A 22,791-nucleotide genomic window follows, 5' to 3' on the forward strand; every position below is an offset into this window, starting at 1 on the left:
TTGTACTGAGGCCAATCATCTTTCTGCACCGACGTAATTCACGCTAGCCAAGTGTCCCACAATGAAGGGGGAAAAAAAACGTACATCATTTCCAATGAATCATATTTAACGGCCAATTTCTACTGTATTTGTGCGTAAAAGGGGGAGCAAGACGTCCCTGCTTGAATAGTCACCCTGGGTGCTACTTATCCAAAAGGCCATTACGGCTGGACTTTTTTAATTTAGGTACTGCTTCCCTGGAAACGATGGCTCTCTGTCCTCTTTCCGTTGTCCCTCCATCTGCGCAAGATTAAACAGAGCCCGCCTCTACTTTTCTTTCTTCTTCTGTCCATCACCGTGAAAAATGACGGTTTAGTCTTCTTCCTTAATCACACTGGCCGTGGAGCAATCAGGGAGGGAATAATAGCTCAGCATCTGGCCGTTGCCGCCTTGAGTGCGGATTGATGTGAGAATGGAGGGAAACATCACAGAAGGAAACCTAAATTGTGTCCAAGTGTCGCGCTGTCAAATCGTTGTGGGGACGCATTTATAAATGTTGCGTCTCTGGACGCCCGCTCAAGTCAACGTCTTCTTGCAGCTGCCCTTTGCCGGCCTCCAGATCAGTGATTCAATTAAAGTTTGTATCTGTTGGACTCTGAAATCAAAACTTGAGGTTGAGGTGGATGCTCACAAGCTGTGTTGACTGTGTTATAGTCACGCAAGGAACATCTTGGATGTATTGTATTTTTAGATCTTGTGCGATATACCTTTTACTTTTACTTGCCTATTTTTTGTGAAGAATAGATGCTCCTTTTACTCTGTTACACTGAGCTGCAGTCAGTTTGCTCCTTCTATTTTTGCTGCAGCTATGTATTACGGCTCAACTGATGTGATTGTTTTCTTTTTTTGAGACTGATGCTGATTTCAATATTGGGCAGAAAAAAAGCATGAGTGCAATTACTGGCGCATATGATTTTATCCATGAAACGCTTTCATGTCGAAACGATCAAACAATGTGACGATGCCAACCGGGTTACCTTTCATGACAGAACACAGGTGACAAATGCTTAAACCTTGAAGCACGCTCAAGTGACCCGTGTTTTGCTTGATGCTTTTGAAAGGAACGGGTCAAACTTTGCAGAAAAACGCATCTCATGCACTGCTCATGTGAATTTGTTACTCCTCATACGGGAAAATGCGCATGGTTAGTCTCAATCGTGATAATGGCGGGTCACTTGGCCACTGGGAACCCACTGCCATTTTGCTCACGGAGCATCTGCCAAATGATTGGTGTTTAGATGCCGCATCTCCTGCGGAGGGTTACTCACGACGTTACTTTCACAATAAAATGGGATCGGGAATGAAGAAGTGAAGATGTGGATATTCATGCACTGGCAACAATGATCTACAGCGTGTTAAATTGGACATGGATGTTGATCTTTGGAGTAATTTTACATTGATGCACCCCGCCCCTCTTACCTGATCACTTTTTTTGCCCATCCCAAACAATTTGCGTCCTCCCTTCACAGTAGCCTCTCGCTCCCTCCTCTCCCTCACCCCATGGCTTCTTCTCTGCTGCACCATTAATCACTTCCCTCTAATTAACAGGTCGACTGATCCCACTGCTCCCTCCGCCACCACGCCACACCTGGCCCAGCCCTGTTGCCCAGCAGGCGAGGAGTCCGGGCCAAAAGACACGCGCATGCACACGGCTGAAAACTGACCGGTGCGGGAACATGCTTGTTGAAGCACAATGATAGAAACAAAATGTGTTTTTGTCATTGTACTCGAGTCTGGTGATGCATGAGGTGCCCCGCTTGTCTTCAGACGTTTCCTCACCCGGCGTTTCCATCTCCTTCTGATTTTTTGGGTTTGTTTTAGTTTTCAAAACTAACCTCACAACTCCTGCTCTTATACCTCCATCTACGTACTCCTTTTCCAGTTTTTCCCTGTTCTCCTCCTGTTAACTGGGGTGGCCCCACGACCGCAATGCCATCTGGCAACGCAGCATGCCGAAAGCCTCGTGACCACACACACTTGCCCACAGACGCGCACAAACACGCACGGCTTGGCAAGGACACTTTCCAGTGCAGGATATTCGATATCCAAGCTTCCAGATCATTGTGGTCCCAAGCGTTGCACACCACATACTCGCACATGAGCAGCCCTGTTGAGTCAACTGCTTCATTTGTCTCCCAAGAGGGGGAGCTGGAGAGCATCTATATTGGGAGCGACAGGAGACTTTGAGACAGCATGAGATCAAATGATTTCAACTGTGCCATGCTGCACATTCATTGAAAAATTGGGGATTTTCAGCTGGTCATTCTTTTGGTTTGAAGAGATGAACACTATCTCACGCATAGGTGAGCAAAACCCAAAGATTTTATGTGCACCAGAAGCAGACATGCCGTTTCAGGAGTTTTGTTTGTGTCCTTCACTTTCCTTGGCATGTCCCATTGGGGCATGCAGCCTTTACCCATCTGAACAACATGCCTGAGGGAGTCGCCCTAAATTTTAAATTAAATATGCCATTTTGGAGACGTTTTCAAATCTGCAACAAGATGCATCTATGGATGTTGTAGAGATGACTTCTGTCCATGGCCTCCGAGATGTCTCTGCGACATCTCGGAGGCCTGCTAAAGACCAAGGAGACCAAGAAGACATCACAGAAATATCTCTGCAAAATCTACATGTGAAACTTGATCCACTAGAACACATGACTCAGAGAGCATGTGAACAAGAAACCACGGGACTGAACCCATGCTGGCTTGAATACTGCAGGTCTCAGATCTCGTCGCCATGAGTAATTCTGACTGCAACTTTGGTCTCCTGAATTGCTGCGACCTCCACTAGTAAGTAAGCCTCTTTGAACAACAAATCCACCTTTGAAGATGACCAATCTCTTGTCAATTCTGGAAAAGAAAAGAAAAGAAAAGAAAAGAAAAGAAAAACATCCCACTCTGATTGTTCCTGAACAAGATGAAAGTGAACTGATGGCAAGTGCAGCAATTAGCAAATGAGCTTCAGAAAGTGATATTTTCTGAGATCTGTTTGGTGCTGTGTCGGGGTGCTCTAGGTGGTGAAATGGGGGTGTGGTGGGATTGGGTGTGTGTGTGTATATGTGCGTAAATATGGTGTGCTGCCAGCTGCGAGTGGGGGTCCGTGGCAGTATATTTATTAGCGGCTGTCAGGGAGGTGACAGTTTGATGAATGGTGCAGAGTAATCAGGGCTGGGCTGTGACAGGCTTGCACGCACAGCCTTCTACCTGCCAAACAGCCCAATCTTTCTCGCGCACACGTACACGTACACACACACACACACTCGCACACACACACACACGCACACACACACGCACACACACACAAAACTCTATTTACACACAAACAAAGTGCAGAGCACATGAACAAAGTTGGTCACCTGTAAATATCCCCCTCTAAGCAGATAAACTACATAATCAAAATATCTTATTCCTCTCCTTTTATCTGCTTGTTAAATGACACATTGCCGGGAGATGAGTCACCATGATACATTAGCACTGATGGATATTTTTGCTGTTTTTAAAAAAAATTGAACTCTTTCCTTACTTATAACAGATATGATTTAGATAGTTATGGTCCAGTTAAATACATACGGTATGGCTTCGTGGGTATTGTCATGCATACATGAAAACAAGCAAAGAACAAGTGAAATAATGTAGTTGCAAAAGTGTGCGCACCCCCATAATAACTGGGATGTGGGTGTGTTCAGTATTAACCAATCATATTCAAATGCAGTTTTATTATTTTCTGCCTCACATTTATTTGGGGTGTGATTCCACTCTTAGCCATTGGATGGCAACAGACTGTTATATTTTCCGCTGATGTAAACATTTGAAAGAAGAAGAATCAAAACAGGAAGCATTTCAACCTCAGCCTAGTTTTTGCTGATTGTTGTTGAGAATGCCTATATTGATCTTGAAATCCTATTTAATTCCCAGTTTTACATCATTGTTTATGATAATTGATGTATATTGACATAGTGAGTTAAATTAGTTAGTTTGGAGAAATGTGTTTCCTGGAAACATAGGGGTCTGTACACTGAAACACAATTTTTACAATACCTTTGCCTTATCCATTGCTCCTGCTCTCTCTCAATTTATTGTTTTAAATGTTTTGATGTTATTTTAAATGTGTGTGCTGTAAACACCATAAAAAGATGCCAGGGAGTTTTTAAATAATGTATTTCTCTTGCGGCTCTCGCGGGGGTGTTGAGGAACATAACCCCTGACATGGAGGGGGATTGCTGCACATTTTTGAAAATTAATCGAGGAAAGTGATTTATTCTGGACTTCTTTTTTATACAAATCACACCAAAAACTGGCATTTGAAGGAGTGTGCAGAGATTTTTCACCTCCACTGTAATGGCATCTTACCATTCAAAGACATCCAAACAACCAACCTGTTGTTCATAAATGAAAACCCAGATCAACTGTTGCACTTCAACTCAAGCGTAAAAGGGAAATCATTACTACTGTGAGCTTCCAATACTTCTAAACCAACAGGCAATACGAGAGTTGTACTTATTTGACTTAGGTTTGGTTTTCCAAAGTGTTTTCCAAAGTGTGTTCTGTTGACAGACCACAGTCTGGCCCTTCGGAGATGAGCCCAAGTGGAGACAAAGAGGAGTGGGAAAATGTGAGGGAGAGGAAGGGAAAGAAAGTGATGGAAGACTGGAGAAGATTACCGCAGTGTTTGTATGTTGTTATTATATTAACATGCCTCATGAGCCATGGGACCTGCTCACATTCTACGAGGGAGAGTACAGTAGGATAGCTAGCTGCATTCAAGATTATTGTGAGATTAGATGTCACCAATTTCCAAATGTACCAGTTTGAAGAGACATTCACTTGAAAAACTGATTTGTGTGACTTCGTGTTAAAAAAAAAAAAAACAATCAGGGACATCTGTAAAACGCCTTTTAATACACTCATCATTTGTTATTAATATTGAGATTGTTCAAATGAGCTTCATACAGTAATGTTTACATCGAACATTATATATGTGTAATGTTTTAACACCTACAAAAGTGCAGTTACTTTTACATGTGTACGACAGTTAAGAATACGAAGCTGTTGTCGAGTAACATTAGGGAATAGCACCCAGTGCATGACCTTTAAGGTTCCACTGTGTGGTAGAGAACAGCTTGTTGAATCAATGCATTAAATACTGACAGAAATTAAATTCAATCCATCAATCCATTTTCTTTCGCTTATCTGGTATCAGCTTGCAGGGGCAGGAGCTTAAGCAGAGAAGTCCAGGCTTCCCTGTCGCCAGCTACTTTGCCCAATTTTCCAGGGGAATCCTGAGGTGTTCCCAGGCCTCTCCCCCTGCTCCTTCCTGATTGGTGGCCTTCATCTTCAAGTCAGCCGGCCAGTCAGTGCAGGGGGAAGAGTGACCCAATTAGTGAATAGTTTCAGGTGTGCTACCACCTGCAAAGATTAACCACCACTGTTTTAAGGACTCATCTTTTTCCAGAGTAAGGGGCAGGGGTGTTTTGTACCAATATCTTTCGTTTGGTGCAACAAATTTAGTTCTCTGCCATAGACATCATCCATTCAATTGCTTCTCCACTTTATTCATTTGTGTATTTAGCAAATCTGCCATAACTAGTTTTGATTCACAACGCTGAGTTCATTCATGTTGCACAAAGGCAGTGGAATTCGCTGCCTCCAACTTCGTCGTGTCGTGTGGGGGGCCGCCACCCCCCCCCCCCCCCCCTCAGTGTGAGTACTGTTTTGTATTTAGACAGCCCAAACCGTGACAGCACACCACTTTTTACTCCTCTCCAACTTCACATCTATGTTAGGTCCTTGCTCTGTTGCCATCATGTGGAAGGGTCGTAACACCCGCACGGCGCCTTTCTCCATGGGAAACTCCAGTGTGGAATTGAATCCAACCCCTTTCAAGAGGACTGGTACCAGAGCCCAAGCTGTGTCGAGGTGAGCCTGACTGTGTCTTGTCGGAACCTAAATCCAGTTTCTGTAGCCAGTGATCAGTTTTCACTCGAATCCTATGGCAACCACTATGGACCCGTATCTTCCTTTTGGGCTGAGCCTGGGTGGGCCCCATTGGTGCAGGCCTGGCCTCCAAGTGTACATCTTTAAGCCCCATCTCCAGGCCTCCAGCTCCAGAGAGGGGTATCGGTGACCCTTATCCTGGCAAGGGAAAACGTTTTCCAATAGTTGTAATCATTATCAGGGTCTTTTCAGCTGTGCTTTGTCTGGTCCTTCTCTTCTGACCCAACAACTTAACTCCTCAGATCATTGGGACACACAGATCCCTCCACCATGATCAGGTGGCTCAGGGAGGGGAGAAATTAACATCCTTATTAATGACTGATGGCGGCACTGTGGTCGACTGGTTAGCACATCCCTGCAGAATTGGGGCCTTCCTGTATGGAGTTTGCATGTTCTACCCGTGCCCGCTTGGGGTTTTTCCGTGTACCCGAGGTGTGCGTGTGAGCGCGGATGGTTGTTCGTTTTGTGTGTGGCCTGCGATTGGCTGCCAACCGGATCGGGGTGTCTCCAGCCTCATGCCTGAAGAAAGCTGGGATAGGCTTCAGCACCCTCCGCAACCCTCGTGAGGATAAGCAGATCAAAAAATTGATGTTTATACATCTCATTGAAGAGTGAGGATAAAGAAAACATGACCAATCGATTGGAAAGTCAATCGTCAGAGAGGAAAGCGTGGTCAACTGTCATCGCCCAAGCAAGTACTCCAAGCTCTGTGCTGATGATTCTGAACCGGCGTGCTTCATCAAATATTTAGCAGAGAGCATCGGGTACATGAGTGCAGTCGACCCAGGCTGACACCAGCTCCAGTGCCAACAAATTTTCCTTCGGCAAACATGATTTCAATCTCCCGCAGCAGCAAAAAGAACCACCGTCGTCATGGTGCATTCGAGAAGCGGTGCAGGCAAAAGGTGAAGAGTTATTTGCATGCACTTTTTGACAACTAAGAATAGTGATTATGAATTGAGTTGTTGAAAAAGAAAGACCTGTTGTGTAATATGTGGACTTATTCTGCCAACATGGCAAGCTGTCCAACAGGGCAAGGCCTTCCTGTATGCCATGTTCTAAACAACCCCATTCATTGTTTAGTGTAATAGTTGTTTTTACTGTGCATATGATACACAGCCACAACTTTCGTGCATGGAAAATGCAGTTCAAGATTGTCGCCACGGTGCAACATTTCATATACGGCTGATGCATTCTTATGAGTTTCACATGCACAGCACGGCTGACTGTTCATGTCTCAAAGGCTATTGTGCTACCGAGTTGAGGTTGCTAGAGCACACAGTATTTTCTGTATAGGTCGATCAATCTGGGGGTACAAAAGCACACGAGTCTGTATTTCCACTCCGCTCTGCCAAGTACTGTGACCACTCTAATCCAGGCCCCTCTTTGGCATTGTCATCACTTTCGCTTTCTCTTCCACTGACCGGCTCCGATGTCCTGATCAGCTCAAACATGTTAGGCTTGAGAACACCCACTTCTGTCAGGTCACGTGTGTAAAATCTTCTTCCTCGACTAAAAAAAAAAAATTTTCGCCATTGAATGTACTGTGTTGTGTAGCACATGAAATTTGTAAAGTATGTCTTGTATGTAGCGTGCTGTGAGCTACTAAAATGTCACTTCGGGTAACCCTAGCGGTGTTTAGAGTAACTTCACCCATGATGCCTCAAGCTTCCAGTAGGTTTGGAAACACTAGGAATGAGTAATACAACCTATTTTTTAATCAAACAGTGGTTGACAACTTGCAGGAAGTGACATTTATGTATTCTCAAAACATATAACCAATGAGAAAATGAACTTTAACAGACTGATCAGATCCTGGAGGGCCGCTGCCCTGCATGTTTTCCAAGTCTCCCTGTTGCAACACACCTGATTCAAATGAACTGATCATCAGCAAGCTCTGTGGAAGCCTGACATTGAATCTGTTCATTTGAGTCAGGTGTGTTGCAACAGGGAGACTTGGAAAAAATGCATTACAGCGGCCCTCCAGGACCTGAGTTTGACACCTATGGATCAGCCTTTTAGGTTAACATGACATGACAGCAGTAAACACGTGGCCTGATTCACCAACGTTAATCTCTAACGTGTCCTTTCTCTCAGTTTAACATTAGCCAGTAGATTGGGGCGTGATTAGGTCAACCAAGCAGTTTAAAATCGGAGCAAGAAAGCACTCAGTACACAACAGCTGTGGAAAATAATCCACAGTCAACTAGCTTGTAAAAAATTTTAAACAAAGGTTAATCTAATGAGGTCAGCATTAAAGACATCTGTGAAACATGTTTTGATACCACAGCGGATGCTGAGCTCAATATATTTACTAAGAGCTGATAGATGATAAACTTGAAGTTCATTGAGAAGAGTTCCGTCTTTACTTGTTGATAAGATTGCTTCTTTGTGTGACAGTAAAAACGTCATGAGGAATGGGACAGAGTTGGCATCTAATGACATCTATTTCAAAAGTAGGATTGGCAACAAAAAATGCTTGCATTATCTGTATGTTTTTAAAACTGAAGACCATTTGCACTTTTAGTATTTTAACAAGACACATGAAGTCGATGCACATAATTGGCTTTCGTGGGCCGTATAAAATGATGTGGCGGGCCCGATGCGACCCTTCGATTTGAAACCTGCAGTGTCCTTGTGTGAGCTGCTTTGACACCAAGAGACAATGTCGTATATGCAGAAATATTACGTCTGCATTTGATGATGAGCTGCTATATTTGTTGTTTTTCTACAGAACATACAGAATGCCTGTGAGTAGTGTTATAGTGTTTGTCGACATGTGCTGCTACTGTTTATCTTCACATATAAGATGGGAAGATATTTGCCATCATGTGTTAGCATTAGGCATGAATACCTTTGTAAGACAAATTTAATGTGGTTTGCTTCAATACACAATTTTTAGTTTGCCTTGTTTTATGTCCGGTTTTACACCAAACTTTCACTTGAGGTGATAATAAGCCGCGTTAAGTTTACTTGGCCTTTTAGAAGAATTGTTTTTTTCCAAACTGCTGCTTGTTGTGGAGTTTGCTGCTGCCTTCTAGCCATTGTATCTCAAGTTTTGCTCGCATGTCAAAGCAAAAAAAAAAATCAGCCAAGGGAAAGCTCACAAATCGGGTCACTTGTAAGTGGACGCACCGTTGTGCTTATTTACATGCTGTTGGGTCATTCCCTGTGAGCCAAATTTCATCTTCATATTGTCATCATGCCGGTCAGATGGGTAATGAGAGACCCTTGTCACGCTTGCGTCATTCCACCAATATTAAACTCCCTCCATCACTCCCAAAGAAGTAACGGAACGCCTCATGGGGAATACGCAAACACACATTGCCTCACACAGAGGCATTGATGCATGAGCGGGATGGCGGTGATGAATGAAGGTGTTCCTAAGGTCTGTGTAATAAGTGTTAGGAACATCCCGTGTGAAAGCAACGGGCAAGAGTCTGATTCACTAGGGCCTCAATTATCAGCACATTTGACCACACTTATCGGGCAGAGAAAGAAAAAGTGGAGCAGTAGGTGTGAAATAAAAGAAATCCTTTTGAATTTGGTAGTTGTCTTAGATATGTGCCGCTTTGGCACACATCAGATAGGTGACTTGAACTAGGCCGTTATATCATCGTGACCTTCCTTAGCTGATGATCAGAACTTTTCCCAAAGTATAGCACCCTGTGCCACACTTACCAGTATAAATCAGTTGAAACCGTGGAGTCACACATACTGTCGGAAAATTGCAACACGTCGTGATAACGCACTCTTGCCTGACTGTGGCTAAGTCAGTGAAAGCACAGGTATCATTTTGGACACATTAGACCTTATTCTGCACCTGGGCGGTTTAAAGACTTAAGGGCCCCATGTCCTCATCCATTAAATAGTCCAACTCGAAAAATGCAGTCTTCTGGTGGTTTAATATGAGTGTTGCGAGCATGAAAGACAAAAGAACGGACAGAAGTTGCATTGAAGCCCAGCAGTGTGTCTGTCAGTTAGGAGTCGTCTGCAATACTGTTGAAAGGCTAGATTGCACCTGTTGAATTTTAGCTTGGGCCTTGGCGGGTTGAAGACGTAAGAGGTGTGAACATTAGGATTCATCTTGACAATGTGTCAACACTATCAAGACAGAGGGTGACATCGCCAACAACCTGCCAGCGTTGGCGTGTGCTGCTTTAACACGTTCACGTCACCCAGTGTGACTGGCACTCACGTTGTTTGCAACCACATCAGTGGCATTTTGTGTTCATTACAGATGCCAACTGGTACACAATCCATTCCGTCGACCCCAGCCTGACAAGAAACACGGTGTCAAAATAACGGCGATCCGTCGTTGAAATTGGACTGTTGCACTGAAATAATATATTTTGCCGATGCACTTAGTGAGGCTGTATCACTGCTCAGATATGAAACTGTTTTTCCTCTGACAAGCAAATCGCAGATGCACAAATGAACCGTGACCGTATCAAAACATCCATACTGTTCTGTCAGATTACACGAATGCAGCCCGATTTTGAGCCAACAGACGTGTCGCAGACAAACGTAGTGTCTCATAGCTGATTTGGAGTTGTCGTGACGTGTGGAAGCCTGTGTCGTGTGACATGCTCAAGAATTGGTCGTGGGGCATCTTGGACACTTTACGACCGCATCGAGGGAAGTCTGGCATATCAGAATTTTTGTTGATCTTGCCGCGTGGTGTGGTGTGTTCTACATCATCCTTTGATTGGTTCTTCAGCACTGCAAAACAGTGCCCTCATACTAGTACAAGAAACTGACATGACTCACGCAATTACAATGTGATGTACTTAAAAAGTGATTCAAACAAATAGGAAAATATTGGAAAGTGTATGTAGCATTTCAATTCATGCCATGTTTGCTAACCGCAAAGCTCGGAGATACATCAGACTCCCTCGATTTAAGCAAGCCCGTGGAAGCTCCCTGATGCTCGGTGCTCATAGACGGTGGAAAAATCTTAACTTGGATTGTCCCACTTCCAACCTCAAATGTTCGAGGCGAATGTAAACGACGTAGATGGCTAATTCCAATAAATTGTTTGTTGTTCTGGTTCCTCACAAGACATTTTGACCTCCAGCAAACCTTCTTTATCATTTCCTAAATTTATATTAAAAAATATATATATCTTCATAGAATTTCACCAAATATCTTCCTACAGGGAGATAAGGGCAGATCTTCACACAGTCAGTACAAGTCAAGTGTTACGCGAAACTATTTTGAATTTATGTGAAATAAATAAAGCTAAATATACAGTATATTTACATTATATTTAGTATACAAAAATGTAAGAACAATCGATATGTGAAATTAATGACTATATAATAAATTAATATTTAATATATATTTTTGCCCACATGTTTTTTTTTTCAGATCTGATGGTTATGTTACCTTTTACGACAGCGTCACTTTCCTGTCAAGCAATTTGTATCTGACACTTGGATGCTTTTCTCCCCCCCCCCCCGCTCACTTCGGTTTTGAACACGCGTCCTCCTTTCTTAACCATCTATCATTCTGCCAGGCTCACTGGGGCCTTTTAAACTGTGGGATTGACACTTTCTCAGTTGCTGATCTGGAAAAAGGATTGCACGCTCGCAAATATCAGCGTTGAGCTGGCTGACTTCATGCAGGGGGAACACGATGGAAGCTCTGTTTGCACAAAAAGCACCAATCATTTTTTACACCCACCAAGGAGTTTATGTTGTCATCATTTGGGCAAAACAAAAAAAAATCACTCAACCTTTTTAGAAGGATGCTTCATGGACCATTGAAGAACCTGTAACTCTGGATACTTTTTGCTCAGAAAAATTTCCCAAAATACACGTGTTCAACGTACAGTATTGTGGAAACATACAGATCTGTATACACTCCTGGAGCTAAAGGCAACGGAGGTTGTTGTTGTGTTTAGGTTTACACATACATTACAATGCTGCACTGTAAACTGTCTGAATTGCTCTAGCAAACCTTTAAAAAAAAAGATTAAAAGTAATGATTGGTTGCTCAACAGCAGGGGTTCTCAAACTTTTTGCACCAAATACCACCTTAAAAATATTTCCAAATGACACCATCATGACTACCAAGAAGAAACTGTGGCTCAGATGGCCGAATGGTTGAAATCAAAACAAGACCGAACACTCCAAATTGTTCGGTGCTTCAGATGGGCATTTGTCAAGCACTTCTTAAAAGTGCAATTGCAAATGTGTTGATTTGACACTTAAAAGTAAAATATAACTGAGTTGTATTTAGGCAGTGATTCTTTCGCTTCACTATAAAGGTTACCTCGTGTGCCAAATTAAAGTTTGACGGATTGGACAGGAGGCGTTTATTCAAGATGGCACTGGGAATCCGACTGTGTTGATTTTCAGGTTGTTTCCTGTTACAACTTGAAAAACTTTCTCTCACTTTGGAGTGAGAGCTGTCTGTGAAGATTGGAAACGCTGACGACATCTGTGAGCGCACGCAATAACGTGCATGAGGAAATGCCACATTTGGCAAACATGAAGGAATAACAATGCATACTGTCAGCAGGTCTCGTCCCTGCCAGTGCGCTGGAAGCAGCGCGGAGTGTGAATCGCGCGGAACCCGTAATGACACCCCATAGCCATGCATACAATTGCGACACGTACACACGCATCAGGGCCTTGTATTGGGTCTGTGCCTTTACAAATAGGGTTGCATAGAAACTAGAAATCGACAAAATTGAACGTGAGGGAATTAAATATTCACCCATCAATTTTCTGTACTGCTTGTCCTCAACAGGGGCACACATGAGTTGGATCCTATCCAAGTTGACCTCTTACACTTTGAACTGGTCTCAAATCAGAGCTCTCATATAGGAAAACAACCATCCACACTCGCGTTCAAACCCGTGGACAATTTAGGGTCTTCAATTAGCTAAAGAAACGGAGAATGTGCAAACTCAACACAGGCAGGCTGGAGTCCGGATACACTGTAACCATGTCACACACAAACTGACCAACTAAGTGACAAAAAAAATAAAAATAATAATAAAATCATATACAGTATATATACACACAAACAAACATTTGTTTTTTTAACAATCTTTAAAGAATATATTTTATGCAAGTACAGTTGGAAATGAGGAAAATGCAATTACTTGGCCTGAGTTGCTTAAGGGAAAATATGCATATATTTTCAATCTTTAAAATTTCAATGGAACGTTTTTGGCGCGACAGTGGCTTTTTTTCATTTTGGGGGAAAGCCTTCATCAGTTATCCATATATCAGTGTGTGTGTGTGTGTGTGTGTGTGTGCATGTGTGCATTCTTTTTAATTCATGGATGGGTTGCCTCTGGAGATGAGTAAAATATAACATGGTTTTCTTCAGTGAAACAATTCAAGACAAAACAATTCTGTACTTTACCAGAAACGTTCCTCTTCACGACCTCTGTTCGCAATGAGGCACACCCTCACATACTTACTCCGAAGCCCACTCGACACCATGTGAGCCTCCCGTGCACCTGAGCGGCCATCCCTCCATTCTCATTGTGGACAGTTGGCCTGCTGCGGCCTTTGGCTGTCCCCGCGTCCTCCAATTACAATCAAAATAATGGCACTCAGTGAAACGTTACAATGTCCTGGTAAGTACTGTGCTAACGAATAAAGGATATCTTATCTTATAATCATTTGTCTATTGTCTTAACTAAACTCATCAGACTAACTTGACCATGTATTTAAATCATAATTAGAGCTAATAAACCTTCTACTCCTATTCTTTTTCTCCAAGCAGCTTTATGACATTTATCCCCCCCCCCCAACCCCCCAAAAAGATTTTTATCAAATTAAATTAAGACCTTTCATGTGCGTTTTGTTCCGGTGCACAAGCTTAGCTTTTTTGGGTCTGTCAGTAGAGGGCGCTCTATCCCAAGTGGTCCTACATATCTGAGTTTGAGTGTTTTTAATTTCTCAACACTGCTGCTTGTGTTACTCAACGCACAAACTATTTGATAATCTTGCTTTGTTTGACCTTTTATATAAACCAAATAAAACACATGTGGACAAGAACTCAGTTTTAAGAAGAATAAATCATGAATGGACAGGACTGGGGGGAAAAACATTTTATCAACATAACTTTATGTGTCATTTCTTAAGTCCAATAAAATGTTTTTGTTGTTATTCTGCTCACAATGGGAGTGGCACTTCCACTGCCATCATCTGCTGTAGTTTTAGGCTAGACTAAACAGTTGTCTAGGAATATGTATGCAAAACATCTGGAAGAGCGAATGCGTACGAGCCTCACTTGGCACTTGTCATCAAATTGCACGCAGTGTCTATTTCACACAAAAGTTAAATCTGGCTGTAATTTTGAAATTACATTTGCAAACTAAATGCAATACTTCACCCCGTTGTTTAGGTTTGACACCAAATGAAGGTGTACTGTATTAATGTATTTAACTCATTCAACACAGCTAATTCTGGACCCAGTCTGAAAAGACGTTTAAAAACGTGTTTGGGAGTGAATGAGTTAAATACAAAGGAGACAACCTCATAATAAGCCGAAATTACGTTGAACACATACTTAGAATTGCAACATAATACTCCTTTCTTTCTTTCTTTCTTTCTTTCTTTCTTTTTTTTGCCTATTATGAATATTATTTTTTATTTCTCACTGAAAATTTGTATTGAGGGGAATTTAATTTCTTCAAAGTGAAATTGATTTTCTTTTGTCGCGTGCCACAATGTATTCCATCACCACTTTTTGCATTTATGAAATTGCATTCATGAATAATAAAAATGCAAGGTTATCACAAGTGCTTACAATTTTGAAAAAAAAGCTTCATTTATGAAAATGTTTGAGACTTAATTTATTAATTGGTGTTAGAAGACTGAATATTTGTTCCTATTATCAGTGAGAACATATTGTGTTTTTAATGTCATTTAAAATAAAAAGTCTTTCTTCATATGTTATTTTCCACACTCTTAAATTACTGGCATAGCACACTTTTGTGAAATGGTGTTATTGTAGGCCGTGCCTTTACAAAGAAGGGTTTAGGGAACTATGTGTGCATTGTCACGAGTTACCCTTTTCAACATATTCTTCTCACTGCCCATAGTTTACTCGAGTTCACTTGCAATAAGCATGACTCATGATTGGGCAGCGGGTTTGTTCTGCAGCCTTTCAGGTTGTGAAAACCTTCACAGATGGAATTGTGATCACACAACACCTCTATTGTGCCCTTATGACAGTGTATTAACTAGCCCATAAGAGGTCCCAGACAATGCTGTTTACAGTAAACATGGTGAACCGCTTTATCTCCATACTAAGATACAGCTGTAAAGTCGCCTCGTAGAGCCTCCTGCTGCAGCCATCATCGTTACTTGACAAATTGGAGCTTCCAGCAGTTTGTATTATTGTTATTACAGTTGAAAACCATCAAGCACGTGATTGTTTTTCTTGTCGTACATGTTAGGGTCCAGACTACTTGCGGAGTGGTATGTGCTCGGGGTGAGGCGGAGCTGAGGTAAGAGTGTTGAAGGCATGTTGGTATTGCTTTCAATTAGCGTGCTCCTGGAGAGACAATGAGATATAGATTGGCGGATAGCCGGACAAGACGAGAGGGAGAATGCGCGCGAGGTACATGGCAGTCTACTCACAAGAACAGGTATTCTCGCTCACCTTCTCTCTTCGGGTGTCATCAATTTCATCTCTTATGTCCCACCAGCCGTCGTCGTGACTTGAACAATTGACTTCATCTCTGCCAGCCACGGTGAACTGTCCCACTGCCAGCCAAGTGTTTCTGGAATTAAAAAAAAAAGTTTTTAAACATGTAAAGGAGCCTTTATAATCATGATTCGGTCTGTGTTAACAGATGTGTCTCCGCAGCTGAGGCGTCTGAGCGGCCCTGTTCGGTTGAGGCCCGGTGCCGTCAATCACAGAAGGTGGTGGTGGGGGTTAGTATGCAGATACTACGAGCTGTCAACAGTCCCCATGAAAATGGATGCCTGAGAAAGCCATAACTATGATAAATTTACTCAGAGCAGCCCCCTCCTCTCTCTTCCTTTGGCTCTTGCCCACACTTTGGGAAAGACATGCATACAGCGCACATACACACAACTCCCCCCTTCAAACCATTATACACTATCTCACCTTTTCCACCAGGAGCCTGCGAGTGTGTGACTAATGAATGCGGTAAAGCTGCTCGCTAACGTGCCGCTCACCAGCCCGTCGCCGGCCCATCCATTCCCACGTCCGCACCGGTAGACCGCATTAAAATAAATGTGCAGTGTACATTTCTGATATATGGTCAGTGAGTGAGTCAAAGGGTTGCTTGGGGAACAATCAAAAACAATCTGCTCGAGTGCAAGAAGGACCGACTAAGTATTAAAAGGGAAAGCTCTGTTTTTTTTTTGGTGTTTCTTTTTCTCGTGAAGCCATGCGATGCCGTAATAAAGACTTGTCGTGGAAGAGTTGCTTGGAATATTAGCCAGGTTCACATCAATTAATGAGAAAAGTTAACTGACTTTTGTATCTTACAAACATCACAGTGCAGTGTAGTGTGAACTCGAATCCAGTACTTGTTTATTAGGGCAACAGTTTCGATTTTCTCATCAGCGCTGCACTGGTTAAAATTCTGAACCAAAGACTGCAAACTGTTCGGGATTGTGGCCACCGTCCCAGCTAGAAGCGAATACCTTTAGTGTCTGCCTTGCCTCTGGTCAAAAGATCAAATCTTTTTTTTTTTTTTTTTCACTGCTCTACCGGTTTCAACTGTCAATGAAAATCTCTTTAGGGCATGTTCAACCGCCTTCTGCTAACAGGACAAAAAGAAACAGGAACTAAAGAGGACAGGAATGAGAGTTGACAAAAGCAAACAAACATGTTGTCAGAGGGGAGGTTGGGAAGAGACAGTACCTTTTGATCAAACCTTGACTTTGAAGATGTCATAACTGGCGAGGTCCAACTCAAGACATCCTATTCCGAAGGGAGCCAGTAGAAGAGATAAGCTGAATGTGACGCACACACAAGCACTGAACGACCAGTGTTTTTCTCTTTGCGCTAGCAGCACACAATGCTCATTCATTTCTTCAGGTGATGAGCACGGATGGAGTAGACTTTTGTTTCTTTTCAGAAAATATCTCTGCGGTGCGATTTGCTTGGCGATATATTATTGACATTTCTTTGTGATTAGTGTGCTTTAGCACTGCGATAAGCCCTCATTGTCAGCTGGTTTGTCATAATGACAAGAGGAGACAGAAGAGTCTGTCAACAATATTGACTCAATCCGAAAGATGCATTCCTTCCTTTGTTGACCTCTCTTGTAGGCACACACTTTCCCGCGCCACCCACCCCTGTCTTGCTTCAAAAACTCCCGTATTTAGCCTCCCTCAATCTCCTTGCTGTTTTCCATCCATCTGTCCCTCAGCCGATCAACAAGATGAGTCACAGACCCGCCGACAACGCACGATATTGTTTCGTCATTTGCTTTTAACCCTCCAAATATGGAGTATGTTTACCAAATAAAAAGCAAAAAGTAGACAAACATGTTGGAAACTTTCCGCCCTCATCCCGAGTAGTCCCGTGCTATATTTAGTCAGCGATTAAAAAACAGTGTCAACAAGATGGGGGAGAGATTCTTTTCTGCAGTTGTCATGCCATGTCATAGCCACAGCAATACAAACAAAACACAAAAACATCAATGTTAGAGGAGGAGGCTTAGTGGCCCTTGTGCTTTCTTATTTCGACATTGTGAGCTCAAAAACAGCAGCTCTTGATGATGAAGCTGTCCTTGGCACAGCCGTACTGATGTCACACTTTGTTTCTGTGTGCTATTTACGAGCTTTGCCATTTTGGACCTGAAAACTAACCTTCAAAACGGGTTAGCGTAATCAAAAGATTTAGTGGTTTGAAAACAAAATGACTTTTCTTTCTGGCAGTGATGATTTATTCATTTTGCTTTAGTGATAGCAATAAATATTGTTTTCCCCCAGTCCTCACACATTTCACTAGATACACAAAACGTATTCCATGAAGCCATGTGACTCCGGAATAAAACTTTTCTCATAGCACAAGGGTTACTGCGACCTGCACAACGCCATCTGCTCCAGCTCTGCCAGATGTGTTATGTTGACAGCATGCAGGCCGTTTGCTTTGTGGTATATCAGAAAGGATCCAAACTAAAATTATTTCCTGATCAGGCTTGCTTTAGTTATTGCATCTCCATGAGCAACGAGAATATTTTGGATTTTGCCTGTCTGCAGGCACGGGGTGGCCATTGGGAATTTCAGGAAATATGTCAATTTTTCTGAACGGCCCGTGTATTTCTGGGCCGGTTCTCGCCATCAAAGCCATGAGACATTATTTTCTAGGCTTTCTACAATGTTTTTTTGAATCGATCATTATAACGATTGTACTACGAACTCATCCATCCAATAATCATAACCCCCCCTGCCCCCCAACATATTTTTCAGTAAAGAACAAAATGTGGATTTGAGGAAATGCAAATCCACACCACGTCCAACAGGGCAAGAGGCTCCACCCACCAGTTCTCACCCCTAAAACGGTAGCCATCGAAAAGAGCAGAGCACACCGCCAGAGAACAACACGACAGGGCTGTTTGCATGCCACTTTTACTTTGCGGTAAATACATTGTTTTTCTTTTTTGAGCCTGAAATGATTCCAAACTTGGACATTCGCTGTCTTTAATGCACTCGTGTCTCCTGGCTCAATGTCATCGCCTGAACTTATTTTTACACGTGGGGTGCGTGCTTCAACAGTAACGATAGCCAGTGTGCAATCCATTCAACCTCCGGGGCAGATATTTTGCCTCAGACCTTGATTGATATTCAAATTATTTGTTATTTAGTCATCGGTGGAGCCCTCTCACTTCCAATGATGAAGCTTGTGTAATTGATACGACCTGCCCTAGGTTATGAGGTCATATTGAAGCAAGAGCCGATGTCATCCGGGGAGAATAGTAGTCTGTAGAGGTCATAAATTGTCATCTATCAGATCCTACAGGAAATCTGGTTTTCGGAGTCTCAGATATAAATGTTTCGGGACCAGCTGAGAGACAGCGCAGCCGCTCGCAGGCCATAGCCTTCCGTTATCTCGACAAGGACTCTGTCACAACTCGTCGCACTCTTTCTTTGCATTCCTTTATTTATCCCCTTTTACTTTTTTATTTATCCATCTCTCTCCCGTCCCCCGGCTGAGGCATACACAGGCATCCCGGAGCCTTCTCTAAATCATTTTGTGACAGAGGGAAAGAAAGGGAGATGGAGAGAGATAAAGGGGGTAGAGCAATAGAGAAGGGGGGAAGAGAGGGATGAGGGCTTGAGCATCCATGGAATGAACCTATCAATCCAGAGTGCCTATTATCCCGTGTGAAATGCCTCTCGCCAGTAGACGCCTAGTTAGAGCGCCTGCTCAAAATTAATAAAACGCCAGCTGAGTCTGGGCTGAGAGTGCGACATGCCCGGTTATTGATTAAGTCATGTCACAAGAATGGAAGGCTTTGCCATTAAAAGTACAAATTATGCAGCACGTTTAGCCATGCCCCTTATTCGTGTAATAGACGGAGACAGTGGACGAAGAATGGAAGCCTGCTCCATATTCTGGCTTTTAAATGGATCAAATGCAGGACTGCAAGTCTTTGTGGAAGGCTGGACTGCGGGTGTCTGAAAATGGCTTGAGACAAGACCAGACAAAGACGAGCAAGACAAAGAGTGATGGGACAAAGAAAATGCAGCGCCCGAGAGAACGCTTGAACATAAAAGATACACATTCCTTGGAACTGTATTTGGAACAGTCAAATTTTCCCAGTGAAAAGAAGCCATTTAATCACTTAACAATTTAAATGATATTATTTTGACACACGGCCAGATGGCGAGGCTCCTCTCCTCTCCTCTCTTCTTCGTTGCAGTGCAGTAAGAGTCTGGTAGAGGTTCAACCTTGACGAGCAGTAAAATTAATTTGTCTGGGGTATGCGTGTTGTGTGTACCAAAGACGGATTGAAGCCGGCGGCCTCAAATGTGACTCTGAAAGGATTACGGAAACACTTTGGTTTTCGTTTGAAGGGATCGGATATTCTCCCCCGGTGGTGGAGGTGTGGGCAAGGCGTACACGGTGGCCGAAGTAGTGATGCACAGTAGGAGGTGATTGAGAAGATAGTCATTGAGCGTTAATCATTTAGAGCTGGCGTCCCTGTGTCAAAAAGGGCAAAAAGCACTCCGCCTCGGCATCCTCAGGCCACTGCGACATTCAGAGCACAGGTTCTCGTTAGAGGAACGATGCACGCGGTGTACACTCGCGTGCAGACAACCGAAAGCATTATGCAAACGAGCATTTGCACCCGCACCCGCCTTCAGAGGTATTCACTCACCATCAACTCACACGCCACAAGACCAAAAAAAAACAGCTTGACTTCAGTCAACTGGCAGGTCATTAATTTCACGACGCAAACCCGAAAGTGTTGGAGATGAAGACGGGGAGAAGAAAAGGAATATTACGGTGTGTAACCGTGTGTGTCCTGATTCATCTAAGAGGTATCCTGCGAGAACCCCACCATTGTGCATTCCAAAGTCTTTTTGTTGTTGTGGTTGTCATTGTTGTTGTTTTCTTGAAACCGTTGTGACGACCCTTCAGATGGGGGGGGGGGGGGCTTTACTTTTTCTTATTTTTTTCGGGAGTGGCAGTCACTTTGTTTTATTATTTATTATTCCAAAAGTACAAATCAAAACCATGATTCTATGGTGAGTAAGATGGACAAATGCTATAATTTTGACAAGACCTACATAACAAGGCACCGTCTCAAGGGATGCTATTGATTCCTCCTCAGGGAAAGAGGACTTTGCTCCATTTACATATGCAGTAAACACAAGCAAATATTGAAATGCACTACTACTCACAGGTTTCCTAAAGATGATCAAGTTATTGTGCTATGCTCGTCGGCACGTATTCAAGGCTCTCTTCAATTTGAGAACTTTGATTTGATACGGCATTCAGATTATGGCGTAAACATTGCATTACTCGTCACATAACATTGTGCAACATTAAATTGAAAAAATGCGCTTGGAATCATTGTCTCCCACAGGAAACAAGCAGTTCCACAGTCAATCTGTCATCATGATAAAAATCTTTAGCTTTACCTCGTTGATATTGCCTTCCCAGCAAATTGAGGTATTGAGAATTTAACAGCTGAGTTTTCTTAGCTTGTTTGTTTTTGCGACACTCATTTAGATCATTAGATGCGTGGCAATAACAGAGGCAGGGCCAGTTGATTTCTCAAATGTTAAACGTGACATCAATGATATGACCGAAGAAGCTGGAAAATTTCCAGGCCGTTGTTTGGCGACTGACTCCCCCCATCACTGGCATTGGACAGGACAGCAAATCAAACCATGGAGTAACAACAACTCACATACCTATGTATCAGAAATAAGTGCATCCTCTGAATCTCCCCAACATGTTGCAAACTGGTTTCTGAGGCTGCGCTACTGCATGGTGAAGCTCGTTTGCAAATTTGGCTCATGTGACAATGAGAGACTGAGAGGTCTTTGGACTCTACTCTGTAACGAGCTGTGTTTGGCATTGTTTGGAGGGATGGGGAGCAAGTTTCAAATCAACCATCTGTCTGACCTCTTTCTTCGCAAGTATCCCATTATAACGTTGAGACTAGTAATATGAAGTGGCCCATGTAGGTACAAATGTGCTTTTATGGCTACATTTAGCTGTTGCGGTTTTTCAGCAGGTGTGTTTTGTTGTCTGGATATTCCGGTAAAGATGAGGTATGAGAAAATACATGACAGACTTTACATACCTTTCTGGTTACTTCATTGAAATTTGTTATTTGCATGGAAAATGGTGGTGCAATTAGCCATCAAATTATAGCTCAAACACCTACAAAGCTATCTGGGTTTTTGGTCATGGCGTCTTAGTCAATTTTAATAACCAGATCAGGGCATATGTAAGACTTGGATCCACGCATCATTTGAGGTTGCTCCAAATGAGGCCTGCACTTGCGGTTGTCTGCCATCCATAGAGAGCCATTTTACTTTGCCTCCTCTAGTCAGACAATGCATGTTTTTGTTTTCTTCTTGGCCAAATAGCCTGCCGTGGATAATTGCTTCGTGTACGGAAGGTTGACAGTCCCCTGACGTCGCCTGCTGAGGTGCAAAGCAGTCGAACTTGGTCGAATAGGCACTGCAGGAAGCCATATATGAAGATGGATCTCTGTGGATAGCTTGGCGGTTAATTTATTGTGAATTAAGTGGCAACATAGGCAATATGTCGTGCTAAAAATAGTGAAAAGCATCAGCAATTTTTTTTCATAATGCTGGCATACACTTAACTTTGCACATGCAAATACACGTCAGTTAGCGTGTCTGCATTTGAAGGGGGCAGCGATGGAGCAACAGAGGGGGGAGAGGATAGGAGATGTGAGGGGGAGGAGGGTGGCGGCGTGAGAGCTGAATCAGCGGGAAGCTTCACTAATCGCCGTGGCTCATCTGTTAATGGAGTTAATGAAGAATGGGAGCAAACCAAATGCGCTGAGATGAGAGAAGTTCCGGCACACTGCTTAGGCCGCAGCTCGTTTTTCTGGCTGCTCTGCGAAGTCACTTAGGGCCCCGCACACACATAAAGACAATTGGGCTGTTTTAGACCCAACTTTGTCCCTTGCTGACCAAGGATGTCAAACGCCTGACGATTTTATGTCCCTGAAGATTTTTATTTGCTTTGAGGTCTGTTAAGAGCAGGCTTAATTAAGGAGTAATGGTGTTACTCGTTCAGAATACTGTTT

General features: G+C 43.0%; 1 long non-coding RNA gene across 1 annotated transcript; it reads right to left on the minus strand.

Annotated features, from left to right (window-relative positions):
- Positions 1-14,610: 14,610 nt before the first annotated feature.
- On the minus strand, positions 14,611-17,034 carry LOC127595408 (uncharacterized). The gene is made up of 3 exons (XR_007961266.1): positions 16,905-17,034; positions 15,669-15,789; positions 14,611-15,560 (listed from the first exon to the last, which is right to left on the minus strand). It is a non-coding gene; the product is annotated as an uncharacterized LOC127595408 (long non-coding RNA).
- Between the last annotated feature and the right edge of the window lie 5,757 nt (positions 17,035-22,791).

The sequence above is a fragment of the Hippocampus zosterae genome, chromosome 2 (assembly GCF_025434085.1).
Source record: "Hippocampus zosterae strain Florida chromosome 2, ASM2543408v3, whole genome shotgun sequence".
Taxonomy (NCBI): Eukaryota; Metazoa; Chordata; class Actinopteri; order Syngnathiformes; family Syngnathidae; genus Hippocampus; species Hippocampus zosterae.